Here is a 23,332-nt window from a genome sequence, read left to right on the forward strand (position 1 = left end):
AGTCTGGGAAAAGTTTTCTACTTGGGACACGACTGAATTTTCTAAATATGGTGATATGTGAGCATTGAAATTTCCAAGGAAAGAGTCTACCGAATAGTTGCCTATGATGCTGCTGTTGTATGCTATGGCTTCGTTCTCTCCCTCCAGGTCCGTCACTATGTACTTTTGGTGCAGTTCTCGTTCAACCTTTATTTGATTTGGCTTCCCGTTGAAGGGTAACCACATGTGCGACCAGTCAGTCGAAAAATATCCGTGGAGCTTCTCGGACCAATCCCTGCTAAGAATTAGACCATAAAATTCAGGGATGTCAGCAACTAGAATATCGATGACCTGGCACACCTTGGGGTTGGACGATAGTCTTATGTTCACTTGATTTAGTTCGCCTATCACTTCGACTTGTGATCGATCAAGTTGAACTATGCGTACTGCGGATTTTTGCGGTTGAACATTAAGTTTGGCACATATTGACTTGGGTAGAATATTGGTTGAAGCACCAGAATCAACCAAGCAGTTATGCACGTTTCTGTTAAAGATCTCGTAAGTGAGGAGGAAAGGGGGAGTGTGAGATCTAGACCTCCCTCCAATCAAGGCGATGTCATTTGGATCGATTTTATTGATCGCGTTGATTGGGGGTCTTCCTATATTATGGGAAGCTATAACTGTAGGTAGAGGCGCAGTAGGTACGGTGTGTAACTCTTTCATCATGATCTTCTGTTGGTGTTTCAATTTGCTCAGCTCGTACAGGGTGATATTAGCCCTAGTCTTCTTCATGTCGTCGATGATGTTATACTCCATTTCATCCGACACTATTAGTGTCTTTGATGGAGGCGATTGCTCTGATTGGACTGGGCTAAATGAGGTCGCTTTAGGGGTTGTCTTCTTTGTTGCGGCCTTTTCTTTTGCTGGAGGGCTTGCGACCTTCTGTTTTGGGGTAGTCTGGGGAGGATCAAGTTGATTTCTGCTTCTCGTGCTAACCGGAAGTGCTTCTTGATCTTCCTCTTGTGGGAGGATGAAATCCTACATTCCTTGCAGTTCCACCACTTCTTCATCGTCGGTATGCGTTTCAGCGGTGTTCTCTTCTTCTTTTTCTTCTTCAGATTCCACGTTAGAGACCACGCTAGGTGGCTTCGTCTCCATAGGAGGATTTCTCTTAAAACTCCTAAAAGGCTTTCTTGGGGACGATTCTGCTACTTGTTTCCTGATATCAATCATCTCATTTGACATGGCCTTTAATACCTTTTGTAATCCTTCCATGTCGAAAGGATCCTTTGTTTGCTTCTTCTTGGTTTCTTCTTTGAAAGAGATTTTCTTAGATTTACGCTCTTCGATTGTAGATCTCTTTTCTAAGGCTACTACGCGTCTTTCGACTGCTAATGCCTCAGCCAAATTTTCGACTAAGGTTGTCTTGCTTGCCCTATCTACGAAGATGGCCAAGTTTGAAGGTAAGGCCGTGATGTACCATTCGCATCTTACTTCCTCGCTGGGTTGGGAAGCAGCGGGGATTTTATTGAGGATCTTGTTGAAACGTAAGTTAAAATCTTTAATGGGTTCCCGAGCCTCAGCTTTAAGATTGGACAGATCGTTGATCAGTGTCGCTGTCGATCTATCATCGCCGAATTTAGTGAGAAATTGATTTTGAAAAATATCCCAGCTGGTGATAGATCCGGAGGGTAACGAGAAGTACCATGACCCGGCCGTCCCTTGCATCGTATAGGGGAAGAGTCGGACCACGGCGTCTTCGTTGGTAACTCCGTTGAGATTAACAGAAAGCATGAAATTATTGATATGTTCTTCAGCTAGCATTCCAGTTTCTGGATTGAACTTTGGTAACCACTTCTCGGGATGGGCAGGTATTGGACTCAGGGGTGGAGGCATTAAAACCGCCCCAGGGTTGTTCCATGGAGATTGTGCCATCCCTGAGTTATTGGTTAGTAAAAGTGTAGAAGATGATCTTTGAGGTTGAGAATATAGAGATGTTATGATCTTTGACGATTGTGGAGGAAGAGTTGCGGAAGATGGATGAGTGATTTGAGGTGGAGATGTGGGTGGTCGACTTCACGGAGAGGGAGTTGAAATGGATGAGGTGGATGAAAGAGTCTCTCTGTCAGACTCTTGAAATGTTTTCCTTGCTCTTTTCCTAGTGGGGAGAGGGATTTCAGTTGGCTGAATGCCAAACTTTTCACTCTTCAATCGTGTCAGGGGATGAGCAGGGTTGTATTGCGAAGTCAAGCTGCTTTTAGATTTATCAGATTTCTGGTTAAAAATAGAGAATCCCTGGAGTTTACGGATCAAGGTTTGAACTTCAGGGGGATCGACAATAAGTTGTTCTGATGTATCGGGATGTATAGCAGCGGTGGATGTCCGAGCGACTTCCAGTTCCGAGTTTAGTCGTATTGGGGAAGTCGGGGAAGTTGGTGAGGGTGATTTTCTCTTAGAATGGTATTTGGGTTTTGAATTATGTGCCATTCATAGCTGTGCCCCTCCTTCTAGCGCCAGAAATGTTGAGGGCCTCGAGGTCGGGTCAACAAAAAGGGGGATACCCACCCGGTCCGGAACCTAGTTGGCGGCTCCTTGCCCGTTTGGAGTAGCGGGTCCGACTGGGGGTAATGGGACCAGTTTCCCAATGTGATGGGTGTGTGTGTGTGCATAGAGTCTGATGGTATTAATCTAAGGAAGGGGGTGGGATTCTTCTAATCTAGTTTTAATTCTAACTGCTAAATTAACTCTATGCTAATGTAATCTAATGAAGAAAAATACATCTAATCTACGCTAACCCGGGGTGTTTTTCTTTTGTTATGCGATCTAGAAAGATTTCTAACAACAGCCGGTAATAAAGATCATTCAACTGATATCAGAATATAAATCAATAAAGATAAACCATTCTGCATAAGAAGTTAGGCAGAGTAGTTGTGAGCAGCATATTGCATAATCAGTTTTCTATATGTTAAACATAAATAAATGACCCCACCGTACAGAAGTGCCAAATGGTAATACAGACATTCATGCAATAACATGCAAAGAACTCAGCCACATATCACTTTAGGAATACTAGCAGAATCTAGCCAAGAGATAAAAGTACCATTTATGACTAAATTCACTAATAAAATTCAAGTAACAATGATTTATTTCTACTTGTTCTAACATCTGCTAAGAGTACAGAAGTGCAACATCAGTAACAGATATTAAAATGCAAACATAAATAAATCTCGATCCATCCATTCATCAAAAACCTCCTCTGAGGGTGCAGAAGTGCATGTTCTGAGGATAAGTTTTTTGACAGATTTCCGGACCCTTCTCCAAAAACCATGAGAAGGGTTAAATACTACTAACTAATCAATCTTAATTACATGAAATTAGGGAATCGGCCTCAAATGACCGCCCTTTTACTAAAAGCAACTTTATTTCTAAACTTAAAATCTAATTTTTGACCGTTTCTGTATATTCTCTTTAGTGCTGTCAACAGTGTAATGCTTTCCTGGGAAGAGTCGGCTAGCCGCCTTCTTGTTTCGCTCGGGAGATAAAAGTGGAAATAGCAGGAGCTGGCACTTCTTTCCGGCAGACCAGAAGATATTTTCGAAAACCTTTCTCTAGCTGGGTGTATTCGCCGCGTATATACTTATCGTGTCCCAGTTTCTTCTCGAACTGATTTTGCTGTTGCCGTTTTCGGTTTCCGGTCGTGCGAATGACTGAGTGGGTTAAGAGTCGTGCTGCATGGGCAACTTCCTGTGTCGAGAATTTCTTCCGTTCTTTGTTCCAGGTTTCCCTGAAGCGTCCTCCTTCTCATGCGCTTCTTTCTCTGCTTCACTCAGTCTTAGCTTCAGGATCTTTTCTGAATACGCTGCTTTTGTGCGCCTTTGACTCCGAGTCCTGGATAGTCTAATTTCATCAGTGTCGGTTGGCTGATAGCCTGGGATCCGCGGTTCTGCTGCATGCGGCATCCATTTTGCGAAAGCATTCTCTCTTTGCTGATTGGCGCTTTCCTCTTTCCTTCAGATGTTTCCTGCATATAAACTTATATCAGTTGCGTGTCTTGCAGTTTACGCAAAGGAGAAGTGAAATGAGAAGACTTGACGTGAAAGCATTAATCTCTAATGAACGCATAATTCTGACATCCATCATCACTTGAATCTTCGATAAATGTAACACAATCATTCCTAGATACTTAAGCATGCGGTCATTAAATTCTTTCAAGGTGCGCGCTTAATGCATGGGTCTATCGTGTGGTAAGTCTTTTCAGATCGCAGGTCGCAGATCGCAGATCGCCGCCATCGCAGATCGCAAATCGCAAATCGCAAATATCGCAAGTTCTCGTTTAATGGTTATGTCGTATAGCGTAATGCTTGCGATTTGTGATATCGCATATCGGCGATCACATTGCTCGAAGGTTTTTCTTTTAAGGGGCGCGTGTGAAGTATGCGATGCGATGAACTTCGCATTGCAATTTTGCAGTATTTGTTTTTTGCGCTCGAGTTATGCTTCGGCCTTCCTTTGCGATGCGATTTGAGCCTTAGGGAGAGAAATACAAAAAACTTTAGAAAAAGTATTTTTTTTGGGATTTTCGTTCAGGGTCCCCTCTTCGCTTGACGTTATTGCTAATGTCAAATGAAGAAAGGGGGGTTGTTGGTGACCACAACATATAGGCATACAACCTAGAGAATCTACCTTCACAAGTGATAATCTCATGACAATTTTCATCAAAGGGGCATATTTCTCCAATAAATATCTGAAATGCATGAGGTGAGTATGTGTTTCTCAATATAGTGTCTCTAGTAAAGGCTTGTAGTATTCAAGATCTAGGCTCATTCCTTTGAACCAATATTCGCCATTGTCTGGTAACCATGTTTCAATTGAGATGGAGGCCACTGAAAAACTAAACTCAACACTAGCAATGACAACAGTTTCTCCTTTTAGTTGAGTTGCCAACCAATCTGTTAATTGCTCATGAAATCCCACCTCGCTCACCGTTTTGCAAAATTCCAGGCAATGGACATCCTTAAAGCATTGTTTGATGAAAGGATAGGAGTTGATTGTATTGGAGTCTGATGGTTCATATCTAAGGATCTTCCCTCGTTTAGGTTGTCTTTTTCTTTCTGGCGAAGATTATGCCTCCATGACGACACAAAGCCTTGTAGCTCAGCTTAGGATTGCAATAAAATAGGTGAGCAAGCTTAAAAATTGAATTTGGGTGAGTTTCAGGCAAATTTGAGCTACTTTGGCCCAAGTGCAACGTAGTGTTCCTAAGCACAGTGCCTTTGCTCTGAGTGTAGCGCTTTGTTCCTAAGTGCAATGTCGGTCTTCCAAACCACTTTTGGAGGCCTTAAACTACTCCAAATTGAGAGCTTGATAGCTCGTTGGAAAGATATTGAAGGATGCTATAAGATGGATGCCTCAAGCATGTAATTTGGACAATCCATGAGGGAGAAAAATTGATTTTCCCAAGGTCTTTCCAAAAACTCAGTGTTCTCTGACAAGAGCGCAACGCCAACTTGTAGATCACTTTTGGATGCCTTCCACTAATACAAATCACAAGATGAAGGTACCATTGGAAAGCTTAGGATGTCTTCTACATAGTAGAGTCCATAAGCACTACCAAACCATGTTGCAAACCTTTGAAAAGTTGACTTGAAGTCAAGCTGTCCAGAAGTTTAACAACTCTCCCGTAGCAATTGTATTTTGGGCATTTATTTCAAATCATAACACCTGTGCATAAAATGAAGGAGTTTTTTATTCCTTGGACAATAGTGGACAAAAAAATCTCACTTTTGTAAAATTGTTCTCCATTTGGTCAAAAATATATTTTGAAACAAACATGTCCCAATGAGGAATGATGAGGCGAGGTAATGTACTGCATCATTGTCTTATTGGAAATAAAACATTACCTTTACCTTTATTTTTCTTTCCCTAAGCTGATAACTCCCTTTACCCACTGAATCACATGATGAATATGTTTTTGTTTTGACATATGGTATCATTATGACACATGGAGTGAAACCCTAGACCATGACCTAAAATGAGGAATTTAACCATTTCATGACCCAAGACACTTAAAAGAAGATATGATACCTCGAAGAAGACAATGACCATGATGAGTGATGAAGACCATGAGTAAGTGAAGGGAGCAGCAGTGACCTAGACACAACAACCAATGAACAATTTTTTTTGAAGAATCACTAAAATGAAAAAAGATTGACTTGACACCCTAACAACACCTTGTAAGAGCATATTTGATCATTGGTGATAGGTTGAACCGATTGACACTAACATTGGCTCCAATTGGGGATGGAAGCTCTTTGGAGGTGTCAAGAACACCGTATACCAAGTAGCCTTATCTATTGGGAAATGGAATCAAAATGCATATACTAAACTCAAACTGAAAATTGATTGACTAACTAACTGACTTGACTATAAAAAAAACATACTAATTGAACTTACTTATTGCAGCAGAACATCAGGATCTTATGGCCTTCACCTCAGGCTTCAAACCCTGATGATGACTGCCCACTTGCTGAAGATGTATATACAATCATGTGTAATGATCCCTCCATTGTAACCAATTCAACAAGTTGCTAGCTACTTGAATTCTGCTTGTACTTTCCTTGAGCAGATAGAACAAACAAAAGCTAGGCAACTCCGAGTGTCCACTAAATGTGTGATCATGATCCATAAATACAAGAAAATTCATCTTTCCAAATGGTTGCAACAAATCAGTGTAAGGATCCTTAAAAATATGAAATTTTACCTTGTCTTGAAATCCAACAAAAATATAAGTACTTCTTTCATTTTGATCTGAAATAATAATTGGTTGTTGATCCATAGGAAGGCATAGGAAAATATGGCTTTCTGCCACCTGAGTGTTGGCTGTAAATTTCTCAAGAATGAGCAACTCTGATTCTATCTCTAGCATATTGTCTATCTCAGACTCATACTCTTCCATTTCATATTCTAAATCATCCTTGAACAAAAAGCATTCTTCAAGATTATTAAGTAGGTCAGTCCTATCATTTTCATGAAAGAAATTAGTCTTTGTTAGTTGATCTTCTTGCAAGAAATCTACATCACAAATTGGCTTACTCACAACAAATTCATGTATAGTTTCATTAGTCTCATGATGGTCATCATTTAAACCCAGATTTTCATTTTCAATATCGGAAGAAATTTCACTCACATTATCTTGACCGTGTGAGCACTACAAACCTGCCTTAACTTGGTCTGTAACATGTTTTTTCAAAAGTTTATCAATTTCATCCTTAGACAGAGGAGACAACTGAGTTTTATAGAGATCAACATTGTCTTGTTGATTTTCATTTTCAAGATCAGGAGTAGGCCTTTCTCTATTTTGATCCCGGTCTGTTTCATTCAAGGAGGAAACTATTGATTCCTGTTGGGAGGAAAAATCATAAAGGGCTTCTAATATATATTCTTTCATACATTCTTCATCCCCATATGAATTTTCAAGAAATTTAATGAAATTTTCAAAAATCTCACAACAACTATCCATCATTGATAAGGAAAAATTGCAGCTTTGATAATGTTGAAAGAAAACTGAATGAAAATCCTTTAGAGAATATAAACTAGCAGATGGTAGACTCTCATACCATTTCCTCACCATTTCCTCCAAGGTAGTCATGAAAATCTTCATCAGACAATCTTCAGGAAACTTAGCCTTTAATCTGTGAATATGAAAATGAAATTTGACCAAATGAAAACTCGCATCTTATCCATCCTGACCTTTAAACCTTGGCAGCCCTGTTTGCCAATCTATACAAGGAATTCGATTCAGAAAACCAGGAATATGAGCTCGATTCGTAAGAGCATACCTTCGAGGAGATGAATCCATCTTGAAAACAATTAAGACACCAAGAAGTTCTTCAAAATACCAGTTTTTGAACAGTGGAGTCGCCATGAAAATTCTAAACCTTTGGATTCTTCGACACTAGAGTCGCCAGGTGAAAGATGCACAACATTTCTTATGTCTGATCACTATTCACCATAACCAATCAGATCTGATCCTTGTCATTCTTTCCCAAGGAAGATATGATCTTTCGTTCCCCAGCAGCGACACCAAAAATGTTAGTCCTTACAATTTCCTAGGTTGAAAAGGAAATCGAGAAGGGTAACCTCAAACCACTTCAGCTCAGTAGCTAGCCCTAATGATCATGAGAGGGATCTCTCCAAGTTTCTTATCAATGATATGACTTTAAAGCAAATTAATTTTAGGCTAGATATGTGTATTTGTTTGTTCGTTTGTGAAAATTTGGTTTTTTGGGTTTGTTGAACTTAGGTTTGGAGCCACAAGTAGGTCTAGGCCGTGGGAGTGCAGGAGAAAATATGAGAAGGAGCTAGATATCAGAAGCCATGGTGTATTTTGAGTATTGTCAGTGTAGTATAGAGGATATAGTGTGGAAGAAACTAATGAGTGTAAATAAGCATGATTTCATTAGCTTAGGAAGACATACACATAACTATGAAAACAAGATAACAAAGCTTGAAAAACAAGAATTCTATGTATTTTATTATAAGGAATTCATTGAAAGAAGAGATATAATGTAGATAAAGATGTTTAGACCATTATAAAAAAATAATAATGAATTATAAGCACCATGAACTCACTAGGCTAGAGTTCCTTGAAAATAGCTGCAACCTGTGTTTGTATTAGCTAAAAAGATGATTACACACAAGCTTCCTTCACAAAAAGTTCAACCTTTATCTCTAAAAGAGAAATGATACATATAGACTCTCCTAGACCACTTTCCCACCTTCAGGAGTCAAATTCCTTGGTGGAGGAACTGACTCCAAGATTCTCTCAACCAACAGGTGAGAGTGAGAAGGTGAAACTCAAACACTTCATGGAGAGTTTGTTTAGGAGTTTGCTTCTTTTATGAGGCCTAATAAACATCAAAAACAACCTATGATGTACATTTATTCATGCCTACATCACCTAGCCTCGAAAATAGTGCCATTACATAGAGAATCTTGACTTTGACTAAGTCAAACTAGAAACTAGAAATTTTACACAGTGAAATTTACAAGTTAAAACACAAAAAAGTGCAGAAGCGCAACACCGACTTTGAGATGATTTTGAGGTGCCTTCCAGGGGTCAAAATTCAAAACTGAGAGAATGGTCAACTATCCCTTCAAGTCTAGTTTCCATAATAGTTTTAATTTCTGAATTTGGACCATGGGAAGGCCTTCAAATATCCATTCTCCCAAGGTCACTCCAGAAGCGCAACGCCTGTCAAAAAATGGTCCAGAATGCTAGTTTTTTGCCACTTTTTTGCATTTTTCTCCAAAATTGAGCCACCTCTGCAAAATATGAGAAAATGGGTTTTTAGAGGATGGAAAGAGATTTCCAAAAATGTAGACCTTTCCTCAAATGGAGGCCCGAGGAAAAAGCGCAGTGCCAAGGTGCTGCGCTTCTGGAGCAGCTGATTTTTTGAATTTAGACCAAAATTTCTCAAAAACCTCAAAATGCTTAGAATTTTCTCAAAATTGGAGGGAAGGTGTAAAAATATGTTTGTTAAAGCTTCATAGATGCTTCAACAAGCATCTCCAAGTTTCCCTCATCCTTTTGGTCTTTTTTGGCCTCCTTGAGCTTATTTTCAAGTTGCTTTACTTTGACATTGGCGATCATGTTTTGAGCTTGGTAGTGGTGTGCCATGTGTTTGAGCAACTAATTTTCCCTATTTTCCTTCTGAAGGATCTTCTCCAAGTGTTCATTTACCCTATTTAACCAATATTCCTTACCTTGATGAACCTCAAGGGAAATCCTATCCTCTAGGTCAAGGTCCTCATTAAATAGAATTTGTTCTTACTCTTCTTGCAAAGCTTTCTTGAGGCCTCTTGTTCTTGGTCTTTTCCTCTTTCATTTCCCCTTTGATGCTTTAGGCTCACTTGATTCCATGATCTCCTTACATTTGCCAACTTGTTGCAATAACTTGGCTTTTTCCTTTTCTAGGATCAACTCCTTTGCTTTGAGTTGACTATTTTCCTGTTCAAGGAATGATATGACATATTTTGCTATTTCCAAATTGATTTCTAGCTCCTTGATTTGATTTTCTGTCACATGTTTGAAGTCTGATCCTCAGTCTCTAGATCAACTAGTTCAAACTCATGCTCGACTATGTGTTTCACTTTCGATGTCGGTTCCTGCTTTGTTTATGAAGAAGGCTTGGCCCCTTTTTCTCTGTGAGAAGAAAACACAAGCCTTTACCCTTTCTTATACACTTTAGTCACCTTAGGTTTGGGTAGCTGAGTCTTCTTCACTGTTTGCTAGATGACCCCACCTCTGTTTGTTGTTTTGGCACACTAGGAGACTGAGATGTCGCATTTTCTCATGCCATTTCAAGGCTGCTTCCAAAAAGGTTTCCCAAGCCATACCTTTCTTTACCAGCTGGTGAAGCACATTGGTTTTGATGAGACTATGATGAAACAAGCTTGGGGAGTGCTCTTTGTCCTATAATTGTATTTTTTCAGACATTTTGGAAATGCTCCTGAATAGATAATTACACATGTTGAGTGGCTTTTGAGAGGTGAAATGCATCAGGAAGCGAATATGATAGTCACACAACCTGGAGAATCTACCTTCACAAGTAAAGAATCTCATGACAGTTTTCATAAAAGGGGCGTATTTCTCTAATAAATATATGAAAGGCATGAGGTGAGTATGTGTTTCTTTGTATGGCGTATTTAAGAAAGGCTTGTAGTATTCAAGATCTAGGCTCATTCCTTTGAACCAATATTCACCATTGTATGGTAACCCTGTTGCAATTGAGATGGAGGCCACGGAAAAACTGATCTCAACCCCAGCAATGACAACAGTTTCTCCTTTCAGTTGAGTTGCCACCTAATTTGTTAATTGCTCATGAAATCCCACCTCGCTCACCCTTTTGAAAAATTCCAGGCAATGGACATCCTTAAAGAATTATTTGATGAAAGGATAGGAGTTGATTGTATTGCAGTCTGATGGTTCATATCTGAGGATCTTCCCTCCTTTACATTGTCTTTTTATTTCTTGTGAAGATTCTGCCTCCATGATGACACAAAGCCTTGTAGCTCAACTTAGGATTGTAATAAAATAGGTGAGCAAGCTTAAAAATTGAATTTGGCTAAGTTTCAGGCAAATTTTAGCTACTCTGGCCCAAGCGCAGCACCCAAGTGCAGTGTTCCTGAGCGCAACGCCTCTGCTCCGAGCACAGCGCTTTGTTCCTGAGCGCAACACCAATATTCCAAACCACTTTTGGAGGCCTTAAACTACTCAAAATTGATACCTTGATAGCTCATTGAAAATATCTTGAAGTTTGTTATAAGATAGACACCTCAAGCATGTAATTTGGACACTCCATGAGGGAGAAAAATTGATTTTCCCAAGGTCACTCCAGAAACTCAGGGTTTCTCTGACAAGAGCACAACGCCAATTTGCCGATCACTTTTGGATGCTTTCCACTAATACAAATCACAAGATTAGGGTACCATTGGAAATATTAGGATGTATTCTACACAATAGAGTCCTTAATCACTACCAAAACCTACTGCAAACCCCTGAAAAACTATCTTGAAGTCAAGTTGTCTAGAAGTGCAGCAACTCTCCCGTAAAATTCTCTTTCACTTTTGTAAAATTCTTCTCCATTTGGTCAAAAATATATTTTAAAGCAAACATATCCCTATGAGGAATGATGAGGCGAGGTAGTGTACTGCAACATTGTCTTATTGGAAATAAAACATTACCTTTACCTTTATTTTGATTTCCCTAAGCTGCTAACTCCATTTACCCACTGAATCACATGATGGACATGTTTTTGTTTTGACATATGGTATCATGATGACACATGGAGTGAAACCCTAGACCATGACCTAAAGTGAGGAATTTAACCATTTCATGACCCAAGACACTTAAATGAAGATATGATACCTCAAACAAGACAATGACCATGATAAGTGGTGAAGACCATGAGTAAGTGAAGGGAGCAGCAGTGACCTAGACACAACAACCAGTGACCAAATTTTTATTTGAAGACTCACTGAAAAAACAAAAATTTGACTTGACACCCTAACAACACCTTGTAAGAGCATATTTGATCACTGGTGACAGGCTTAACTGATTGACACTAACACCATGTACTTTTTGTACTTCATAAAGTAACTAAAAAGTCACATAACTTTAATAACTTATAAAGTCATACTAAAATGGCGTTCACTTATGTTTTCCTAGGCCAAAAGAAAAAATCACTAGGAAACACCTCCTTGGTACCTTTTTCAACATTCCCTCTTACTAAGGAAGGTATTTCTCACCACTCCCAACTTGTCCCTAAAATAGACATGATTTCCCCTTGGAAATCACTTGGTGAGAATATCTGCAACCTAATCATCAAAGAAAATGTACTCAAGCTTCACTGCTTCTCTTTCAACATAATCTTGGATGAAGTGGTACTTGATCACTATGTGCTTTGACCGGTCATGAAATAATTGATTCTCCAAGAGTTTAATACAATTTTGATTATCACAATATATCATAGTTGGTCTCAAAATTTGACCAAATAAGTCACACATCATCTTGTGAAGCCAAATATCCTTGTAAATGGCCTAACTAGCTGCAATGTACTCAACCTACATGAAACTCAGTGCCATTGATCTGTATTTCCTATTGAACCATGACACCATTGTTGAACCCAATAAGAAATGACATCCAAATGCACTCTTCTTGTCACTAGCATTTCATAATCAGTCTGAGTATGTATAACCTGCCAAATGCACTCTTCTTGTCACTAGCATTTCATAATCAGTCTGAGTATGTATAACCTGCCAACCTAACTCCATCCCTGTGGATATAGTCCAACCCATTGTCCATTGTGCCCTATATGGGATTTCTTAAGCCTACACACATTGTTGGGTGTGTGTTATATTATTTTCAAAACTAGTCACATGCACGGTGGGGGGGGGGGTCACAAGGTGGGCGATAAGCGCCCCTGTTCATTGCATCAGTCGTAGCAGGAGGGCACAATAGTCCCCTTGCACGGGGTTCGGGGTAGCCCTCTAGGAATTATTTTTTTGGACCCTATATTAGGAGGGAAAACTGTTGTAGGGAAAAGTATCCGACTCGGATGACCCTAACCCACTCTAAGGGTGACAGTTCCTTAGCAACAACTGTAAAACAAACTACTGAAGGTTTACTTCTTTATGAAAGCAAAAGAGGATAGAGAAAGCACTAACCGTTGCCTTGCGCTTAATGTCGAATCCAAACTCTCCTCTTTGGCCGCTTGCTCCTAGCTCTTTGTCCTTCTGCTCGCCCAGCTGCAATGAGATCCTGCACAATGACAAAGAAGGAAACTACAAGAGGCATGCAATCATAACTGGTTCATGGATTAGTGTAAACCAAACATGCAATCATCGCAATATATAATTGAACAAAATCACATAGAAGAACCTCAATAGCTTTTATTAATGAAGAAATAAAGGTTCTGAGAGGATTACAACCATTGCAGGCTCCAACCCAGCAACGCCTCCCAGCAGAAAGAATTGCTCTTCTTCACCTCTCTCAAACAATCACCCAATAACTCAAGAATGAAACCAACAGCATATCATTACTTTGCACAAGATTCCAGCCCCCTGAGCTCATAGGAGAGAGCTCAATATATAGATGAATTGAGAAAGGATGAGTCAGCTTGCAACTGATGTGTAGCTGCCTTGTGTCCTCTCTCTCTTCAGTTAATCTTCAGTTGATCTTCAGTTCTTGAGTCCACTTGGTGAACCTTGCTTCCACTTGGAGAAACAAAGCCTCTGACTCATCACAAGGCGAAATACCTGACCCAAGTGTCATTTTTGGAAGATTCCAAAGCAATGACTCACTGTGCCACATGTCCAAACTCGCCCAACGCAGGTGGGCTTTGTTCTACCTGCTTTGCAACGCAGGTACACCATGGAGCAGTTGTGTTTCAGCGCAGAAGCCTAGTGGAGCACCTGCTTTGATTTCAGGATTGCTTGTTTTTGAGTGTTTTCACGTGGAGAACTGATCTGAGAGCTGTTGGTTTGCTGACCTTGTTCCTCTAGGGGTAGGAACATCATGTTTAGGGAACTTTGGATCCCTTGGATTATTGACAATTCATGCTTATTGCTGTAAGGCACAAAATTGTCTATAACAGATGCCCCCTAAAGTATGAGGTCGTTTATCGGGTGAAATGCTTTATTGAGAGGATCCGAAGTTCATTCAATCTGCCGAGAAGTGTCCTGTAATAAGATACAATACAATACATTATTTTTCATACATTTTTCATGATCTAGCTGAGGCGGGCATTCCCATGCTCAGCTTTATAAATACATTTTGGTACATAGAACAGACGATCGTCTGATGTAGACTGATATTCCTCTGCCGAAATTATCATCCTTTGAGAAGGATGATCATCTGCTGTAATGATGTACATATCAAATGTCCTTATGTCCTGAATATATATCGCAGCCCGGATGGATGAAACTAGATCCGGGGTCTTCAAACTCTTCCGATCTTCACTCGATGTACAAGTCGATCCATGTGAGAATTTTTTGAAGTCGAACATGGAAAGACATCGCTTGATTACCGGTCAATGATGTAAACCGTTAACAAGCGCGAGAGGAATCACCGATAAGGATGATGACCCTCAAGGTACGGCAGTACAATCTACATGGTGGGATTAAAGGACTTGGCGTCGACCACCATGCAAAATCTTCTGGTCGAAGGTCATTGATATATACCTGTCGCCGGAAGTGAGAAACTTGCCATTGAGGCATGCAAGCTTCAAAGTACTGAGGGGGGTGTTCCTAGATCAACTCCTTGGATAATGAGCTGATGTCGACAAGGAGCGATCCGTCAAAGGAGGGCCTTAATGAATCCCACATCAGTGACACGGAACGGAGCTAGTGATTATGATGAGGTGAAAACAAACTGTGATGTATGATTCAGGGTGGCGGTCATGAAGTGGATGAAGGATAATGTATGGCAGTGGGTGGAACACGGTTGACTCTTTACAGAACCACATCTCTTGAACATATAACGACACTGATGTGATGGATTGGTAGCATTACCCCAATGGTGGATGGTGTGGCGAGGACCATGATTCTGCGACCGGTGAATGAAACAACCCAACCCGATGTGCTACGGAGGACAAAGTGTCATGTTCAAGAGCGACTTGCTACCATTAATGCTGTGAGGTTCTCCCAATTTTTCCCCAGTCATTGCTGACCAGTACCTCTTTATTTTTGTCAAGCTTGAGGAGGATAACATATGCTTGTTCTATAACCTGCCCTTCGGGCAAGCCCATCGCTATGTTTTAACGAGCCTAGCGATAGGGAAACTCGTTCTCGTCTAAAGACAAGTTTGTCGCTATTTAATCATTTTAACGAGTCTAACGACAAGGAAAACTCGGTCCTTTTCATTTTTAGAGAGTCTGAAAAGGTACGAAAAGTTAACTCCAAAATTCCTTTTTCGTCATCTAATCCCTTAAGTCCGAAAAAGTTTAAAACAATACAGAAGGGATGAATTTTTGGTTGCTTTAACGAGCCGAACAAACAAGCGCTCGATCTTTTTGTGCAATAATCCCTCAAGTCCAAAAAGATTAAAATCTAGAGGAGGGATAGCTTTCCGGTCGCTTTAACGAGCTGGAAGGCCAAAACTCGGCAAACTTTTCATATTTTACGAGTCAGTGAAAAGAGCTCAAAGAAGACTCGTCTTTTGAGGAACGAGTGATGAACAGGGATAGCAGCAGATTCCAGGTACAGGTTGGAATTCTCCAACCACGACAGTGTCACAAGGATGGCTAAGTGAAATCACTCTTCGCAGCTGTTCCTCAAAATGGGTAAACAAACACATGGAGGTGAACGATTGGCCAAATGAACAGACGGAGGTGATGGCATATAAACACGACCAAGGGCTTTTAATATGGCTTTCAAAGGTTACATTTCTCGAGGTTGTTTACCGGTTCATTTTTTTGGATGAGCTTGAACTGCTAGGGAAAGATTGCTTACAATTTACGTTTATTTTTTAACGAGCATGAACTTCTGCACAAAAACTGCTCGATGATGGCTTTTATTTTTTAACGAGCATGAACATTGCTAAAACTGCTCGAACATATGGTTTACTTTTGATCTTTACCATAATTAGCTTTTCTTTTTCATTGATAGTACTGCATTTTCAATTTGCTGCAACAAACTAGTTAGAAATGGGTAATATTTACTTGAAAATGAGATTAACTTACAACATTTACCTTGAATTACGTAAGAAAACAAATAAAAAGGGTTTTACCTCTCATTTTACCATTTCATTTGCATTTTTCTTGTTGGAGCTTTGGGGGAGCCTCTTTCCCCTCGATTTTCACCAGCTGATTCCGGAGGATTCTGCGGACGATTTTCGGCGCCGTTTGGACCAGGTAGGAGCTAAACCTTAGCTCTTCACTTTCATGGTTTCATTTTCCTGTTTTATGCCTGTTTTGCTGCTCTATTGGGCCTCTGGGGTTTTGCCAGGGCGCCCTTTGATCAACGCAGGTACCCCATTCGAAACCTGCGTTGGGATCCAAGCTGCTTGAAGGCAGCTTGTCCCCCAACGCAGGTAGTACACTGGGCACCTGCTTTGGGGTATAAAAGCAACAATTTTTCACAGATTTTGATGAAATTTTCGCCAGTTTTTCATCAATTTCAGGAGCTGACTCATCCTCTTGTTTGTTTTGCAGGGATTCTTGAACAAGATGGCCCTAACATGGCGAGAACGAGAACACGAAGAAGAAGATATGATTGCCCTTCATGATCCTGTTACGGTGGGCGCATTGCGAGACTGTGGTTTACTGAAGTTTTTCCGTATCTCTAGCATGAGAGCACAGATTTCACTACTGCAGTATTTGCTTGATGCTTGGGATCCTGTTAACCAAGTATTCCAGATCAGGAACAAACCTATTCCATTGACTGTGACAGATATTTACTTCTTGACTGGCCTGTCAAGGCGGGGTGCCCCCATTTCTTTATCAGGTACAGTTCGGGGGAATGATTCCGTGAGAGATTATGTTCGCCAGTATTGCAGGGAGGGGTCCCAGCTGAGCAGAGATGGCAAGGTGGTTATCCGTGATGTTACTAGTAGGCCTCTCAGGTCCATTCTGTATACTCTTGGTAGGATGGCCGGTAGCGCATCTTTACATGTTGCCAACAGGTCTCACATGCAGCACGCCTTGGAATGTCTCCAACCAAAAATCTTCAACTGGAGTGATGCAGTGCTTAGTCAGATGAAAAATCAATTGAACAAGGTGAAGGACGGGAAGCTGAAGAACTTTGGTTTTGGTTCAATTCTGACTGCCTTCGCCTTGGAGAAGATCCCTCTGATGCAACCTCAGTACATTGATCTCGGAGTGCCTTCTCCTACCGAGCCACGTATGCAGCGATGGGTTGATCACATGTCCAGGCATGCCGGTCAATCCCAGATTTCTTTCAATGCTGCTTTCTTCAGGTGGTTCGATCGCCAGGAGATGGCTTTTTCCGAGTACCCATATGTTGGTATGGATTTCCGGGGTGATCCGGATATGGTACTGCCAGACGGTGCTCAGTGGGATGCTACTGGTAAGAACTTCAACCATATTACCGTTCATTGTTTTCATTCATAATGTTCTTGTGCTTCATTCTTTCAAGACTTTAATTGAACTCATGTGCGCTTGCAGATGTCGGCCCTGTTCGTCCGGCAGTTCGTCCGAGGCCACCTGTTACTGTTCCGGCAGAGGAACCTGCTCGAAGAGTTATCATCCGTGATCTTAGCGACACGGAGACCCTTACAGCTGTGCAGGGGCAGGTCGAGAACCTTACCCGTGGTCTTCCGGATGTACAGATTGACGAGTTACCTTTACCGATGCAGCAGCATACTATCGGTGTACCGAGACGATGGACCCGTCTTCTGCGCATGATCGCACATACTGTGGCTTACTATCAGGAGCATCACTAGGCTAGGATGCCCCCTAGCATTTTGAGTTTTTTCGGTCATATGACCAATTTTGTCTTGATTACAGAACATCATGTATGAACTTTATGAACAGCTTATATATATATTTTGATTTTCGAGTCTTATTCTGGTTGCTTTGGATGATTCATATGTACACTTTTTATGATGTGTCCTTTATAAATGTTGCAAATGTATGTCTAACACATAGTTTGCCAATGAGTCAGTTAATGTGTTTAGATTTCTTGAAATATGTTGATATTGAATTGAATCAAATCGTCTTTCCAAGATCTTTACTCTTAGGAACATGCGATAAATAGCTGGATTTCGAACAGAATATGTACCATTGAGTTGTAGTACTACGAGCTGTGAGTCTAGCCTGACAATTAGTCGGCGTATGCCTCGTGCGATGGCATCAGAGAGTAGTTCTATCAATGCGCTATATTCAGCGATGTTATTCGTTGATTGCCTAATACATACACCTCTGAAACTTACTAACTCGCCATTTGGATTAAAAATGGCTCACGCTGCGGAGGATAGGTTCTGCGAACTACGACTTGCTCCGTCGGCATATCCAACACATGTCTCCATGAGGTTTGACATCTGCAACGAATGCAAAAGGGAATCACTCAACCAGAGTAAGAACTTTGGCGAAAACAAAATATAACAAAAGCACGCAGGTTACTATTTAAGCATAGTAACGCTTGAGGTACAGCCCGTTCCGGGGCTGTGCCAGTGGAATTCCGTCGTAATCTATTAACTCATAGGCTCCTTTTGCTAATACTCTCTTAACAATATAGGGGCCCATCCATAAGGAATTGAATTTACCTGCTCCTAATTTATCGGATTCTTGGTCATAAAGCAAGACCAAATCACCTTCTGAGAAGACACGGGGTTTGACATTTTTGTCGAACTGAGCCTTGACTCGTTTCTTATGGGCTTCGTTAGCCAAAGCGGCATCACGACGGGTTTCATCCAATTGGATTAATTCCATTAAACGAGCCTCTTCTTCCGAAGTTCCGGGGAGGAGATCAATTGCGAGTTTAAGCGACGAAATTTCACACTGGATCGGTAAGACTGCTTCTAGACCGTACACCAATTGAAAAGGTGTGAAACCGGTCGCGTTTCTTACCGAGGTTCGGTAGGCCCACAAGGCTGCATACAGGATTAGGTGCCATCTTCTTTTATGAACTCCGATCATCCTCTGCAACATGCGCTTCAGGACCTTGTTGATTGCTTCAACTTGTCCGTTGGCTTGTGGATAATACGGAGTAGAGCTGTCGTGCGATAGCCCTAGCTTGGCAGCTAATTCGACCATCATGTGATTGCGGAAATGCGATCCATGATCTGTAACTATAGCCTGGGGTACACCGAACCTGGCGACTACATGATTGAAAAAGAAAAGGGCAGCTGTTTCACCAGTATTGTCCAATGTAGGCATCGCCTCGGCCCATTTGGTAAAATAGTCAACTGCGACTATAATATACCCATGCCCCCCGGTCGAGGTGGGGTTACATTGCATGAAATCGATGCCCCATTTGGCGAAAGGCCCAACCGCAACTATTGGTTGCAGCGGTGCGGGTGGTCTTCTAGTTTTGCTATCAAAGATTTGGCAGGAATGACAACTTCGGACTGCGATTATGCAATCTTTGAACATTGTTGGCCAAAAATATCCTGCTCTTAATATCTTTTGGGCTGTAGCGAAACCTGATTGATGCCCCCCACACGCGCCTGAATGACACTCATTCAGGGTTTTTTCGGCTTCTTCATGGGTGAGACACCTCCTCAGAACGGTATCGATACCCCGACGGTAAAGAGTATCACCGACGATCATGTAGTCTTTTGCTTGGTATCGTATACGTTTCTGTTCGGAGCGAGAGGTGTCAGGCCGAAACTTTTGGGTTTGGAGATAAATAATTATATCTCCATACCATTCATCGCTTGCAGATATCAGAAATAAAGTCTCGTCCACTATTGACTCTTTGGAAGTTTCGTCGTTGGACGATGATGGGAGATCGCATAATAACTCTGCGAATACTAGAGCTTCCTTTGATTTGGATTTTACAAATTCCAGATCAAACTCTTGAAGGATCGCTATCCATTTGGAATATTTTCCCCCCAGCAACTGTCGCGACAGTATATAAGTCATGGGGTTGCAATCTGACAGAATGGTAGTTTTCTTAAAGAGGATATAATGCCGAAATCTCTGTACCGCTTGAACAGCAGCGAGCGCTAGCTTTTCAACGTAAGAATATTTACTTTCTGTATCATTTAAGTTTTTACTTAAATAATATACAGGATGTTCAACTCCATCAACTTCTTGTACTAAGACCATCGCAATGGTTGTATCTGCTGCTGCTAGATACAGGTTAAAATCCCTAAGATAATTTGGGGCGTACATTAATGATGCTTTTACTAGGGACTCTTTCAAAGCGTCAAAGGAAGCTTGCGCAACCTGGTCCCAATCGAAGGGTACATCTTTTTTCAAAAGACGTGTATAACCTTTAGCAAGTTCTGCGTAGTTTGGAATGAACCTCCTCAGAAAGTTTGCTTTCCCTTGGAGTTTCTGAATCTGAAGCAAATTCGAAGGTGGAGGCAAATTAATGATTGCCTGAACCTTACAGGGGTCGAGACGAATCCCATCTTTAGAGACTACAAAGCCAAGTAAACGACCAGAACCGACGCAAAACACACATTTGTGAGGATTGAGTCTTATCTTGTAGTGTCGGCAACGTAAAAATATCGCTCTTAAATGCTGTGGATGATCAGTCCGCTTTCGCGAATGAGCTGGTAGATCGTCGAGATATGGTTGAACAATGCTCTTGATGTCATGGAAGGCGTAATTCATAGCCCTCTGAAAAGTTGCCCCTGCGTTCTTCAAGCCAAAGGGTAATTTTCGATAAGCGAACGTGCCCCACGGACATATAAATGCAGTCTTCGACTGGTCTTGTGGGCGGATATTTATTTGATTATACCCGGAAAATCCATCCATAAAGGAAAAGATTTCACATCCGGCGCATTCATCAATTATCTGGTCGATGAAGGGTGTGGGGTAGTTGTCCTTCGGACAAGCTTGGTTTACATCCCTATAATCGACGCACACTCTTATCATCCCTTGTTTTTTCATAACAGGGACAATATTCGATACCCAATCGGTTAGAGGAACCGGGTAGATGAATCCAGCATGGAGAAGTTTCTCAACTTCTGCTTTAATGGCAGCGGATTTCTTAGGGTGCACCTGTCGAAGCCGTTGTCTTACTGGTTTGACATCAGGATACATTTTAATTTCATGTTCAACGATACTCGAGTCGATGCCTGGCATTTCATCGTATGACCAAGCAAAGACATCTCTAAATTCACGAAAGAGAGCGTTATATATTTTCAGTTCTGAAGGGGAACAACCTTTGCCAACATGAATATTCTCTACAATATCAGGTTTTGTCGAGATATTTATGGCTATAGTCTCTTCGATATTTGATAAGTTTCGCTCGGAATCCACCGTGTTTACAGTATTTGTTAGGAATTCAAAGACTGAAGGGTGGTAAAGATCTTTCTGAGTATCTTCTTCGTATTCTGGAAGAAGGGAACGATGGTGGTGATCATTCCATGGTGCCTCCTCAATCGTCATTGATTGTAAGATTCCTTCGTCAGTCCCATGTACTTTCGACCAAGGATCTAATGGGGTACCATATTCCCTAGATCTATCTACCCAAACACTCGACGAGTGTTGATTTGGGTTTGCCTCCCATGCATGGAACATTGATTGCTACAATATTTCAATGGGACTTGGCGGCAAAACCATTGCATGATCCATAGCGACTCTGCCTTCTGTGACTTTCAAGGTCGATACCATATTGCATGTTGCTACAAATGGTACATTTCCTATATAAATAGGAGGTGGTAGCGCGAAAGTTCCCATCATAGTGGGGTCTTTCAACAGACCTACTCCAATGTCTTGAATCGACCGGTCGCTGCCATGGATCATGGGAACGCTTCCTGTAACTTGTGAGCCATTAGGGAGGAAGTTTTGTTGATCGACGACCGTAATCCCTCCTTCAAAGGGGAATGCGATCTTCCTAAAATAAGTCGACACAACAGCTTGCATGGCATAAATCCATGGCCTTCCTAGTAGGATGTTATAGTCAAGATTGCCATCGATGACTTCAACATCTATTTCTACTGTTTTTCCCCCTAGTTCAACCTTCAGGTTACTAAGGATACCGTAAGGGGTATATACCCTCCCGTCGAATGCTTTTAATGTCGTCGATGATCGCGACAAGGTTGGAGATCCTAAAGTTTTCCAGCAACTCATCGACATAATACACGTCGATGCTCCCTCATCAATAATCGTTCTATGAACTGTTTTGTTGAGGGCTTTCACTTGGACGAGGAAAGCTAATTGAGCCGGCAACTGAGGATCATACCCTTTGTGATCAAAGGATACCAGATTGGAATCTTTAGGATCCACCCCACCAATTGCTGATAACAATGCCTGCCTTTGGGATGGGCAATGCTGTAATACCTCAAGAGTCGACATAGCAGATGGCGATTGCGCCAAATCTTCTACTATGTTGTAATGCTGTGCCGCTCTGGCACGAGGATTAAATGTCGACTTGTGTACTACTCCCTTTGGCGGTTTTATTGTTAATTCATGTGTGATGGGGGGTACAACTTCTGCCGAAGTTGTCGTCGAACTGCTAGGTTGATCTGTCCCTTTATCGCTCGACACCTGTGGATTCCCATAATCTTTGCTCCTTGTCGAAATCAAAGCATCATTTTGCTGTTTCGAAATCGACAACATAAGTACTTGAGACGGGGAAGCGTTTCCACTATCAACCAGATTTTGACCTGGGTTAGGAAATTGATCACTTGACACAGTTGAGGTATGAGGACTTTTAAAGAACCTCTTTAGCTCAGCTTTGAATGGGCAATCCTTAGTGTTGTGATCTTTGTCATCACATATTTGACACGGAAACCGTTTCCTATTCCCAGGAGGGTTTGAAGAATTTTTCTTAGGGGATGACCCACCTTGTTTATTCTTCCTCCCTTTGTTTTGATTCTTCTTGCTTCCTAGTTGATTGGTTTCTTTGCCCCTATCTGTCGATACGGCATTTACTTCCGAAGCAAGAACTTCTTCATGCGCATTTTGATTCGAATCCTTACGGGCCTTCTTTTGATTGGTCCTTTTCGGATTCGTGTTTGCCGTGCCAATCACGCCACCGCCGGCACGAGAGTCACTATTTGATTTAGGAGGAGGAGGGATTGAAAACTCTGGTCTAGGGGCGTCTGGTATTTTGTCATAGAGCGTGCCGGACTGAGTATATACTAAATCCAAGTATTGTGCACGAGCGATAACTTGCTCTTCTGTTACGACTCCTCCCTTTGCTACATCTTCCG

The sequence above is a fragment of the Pinus tabuliformis genome, chromosome 3_2 (genome assembly GCF_031772625.1).
Source record: "Pinus tabuliformis cultivar Carrire ecotype Pingquan chromosome 3_2, CPIR1, whole genome shotgun sequence".
NCBI lineage: Eukaryota > Viridiplantae > Streptophyta > Pinopsida > Pinales > Pinaceae > Pinus > Pinus tabuliformis.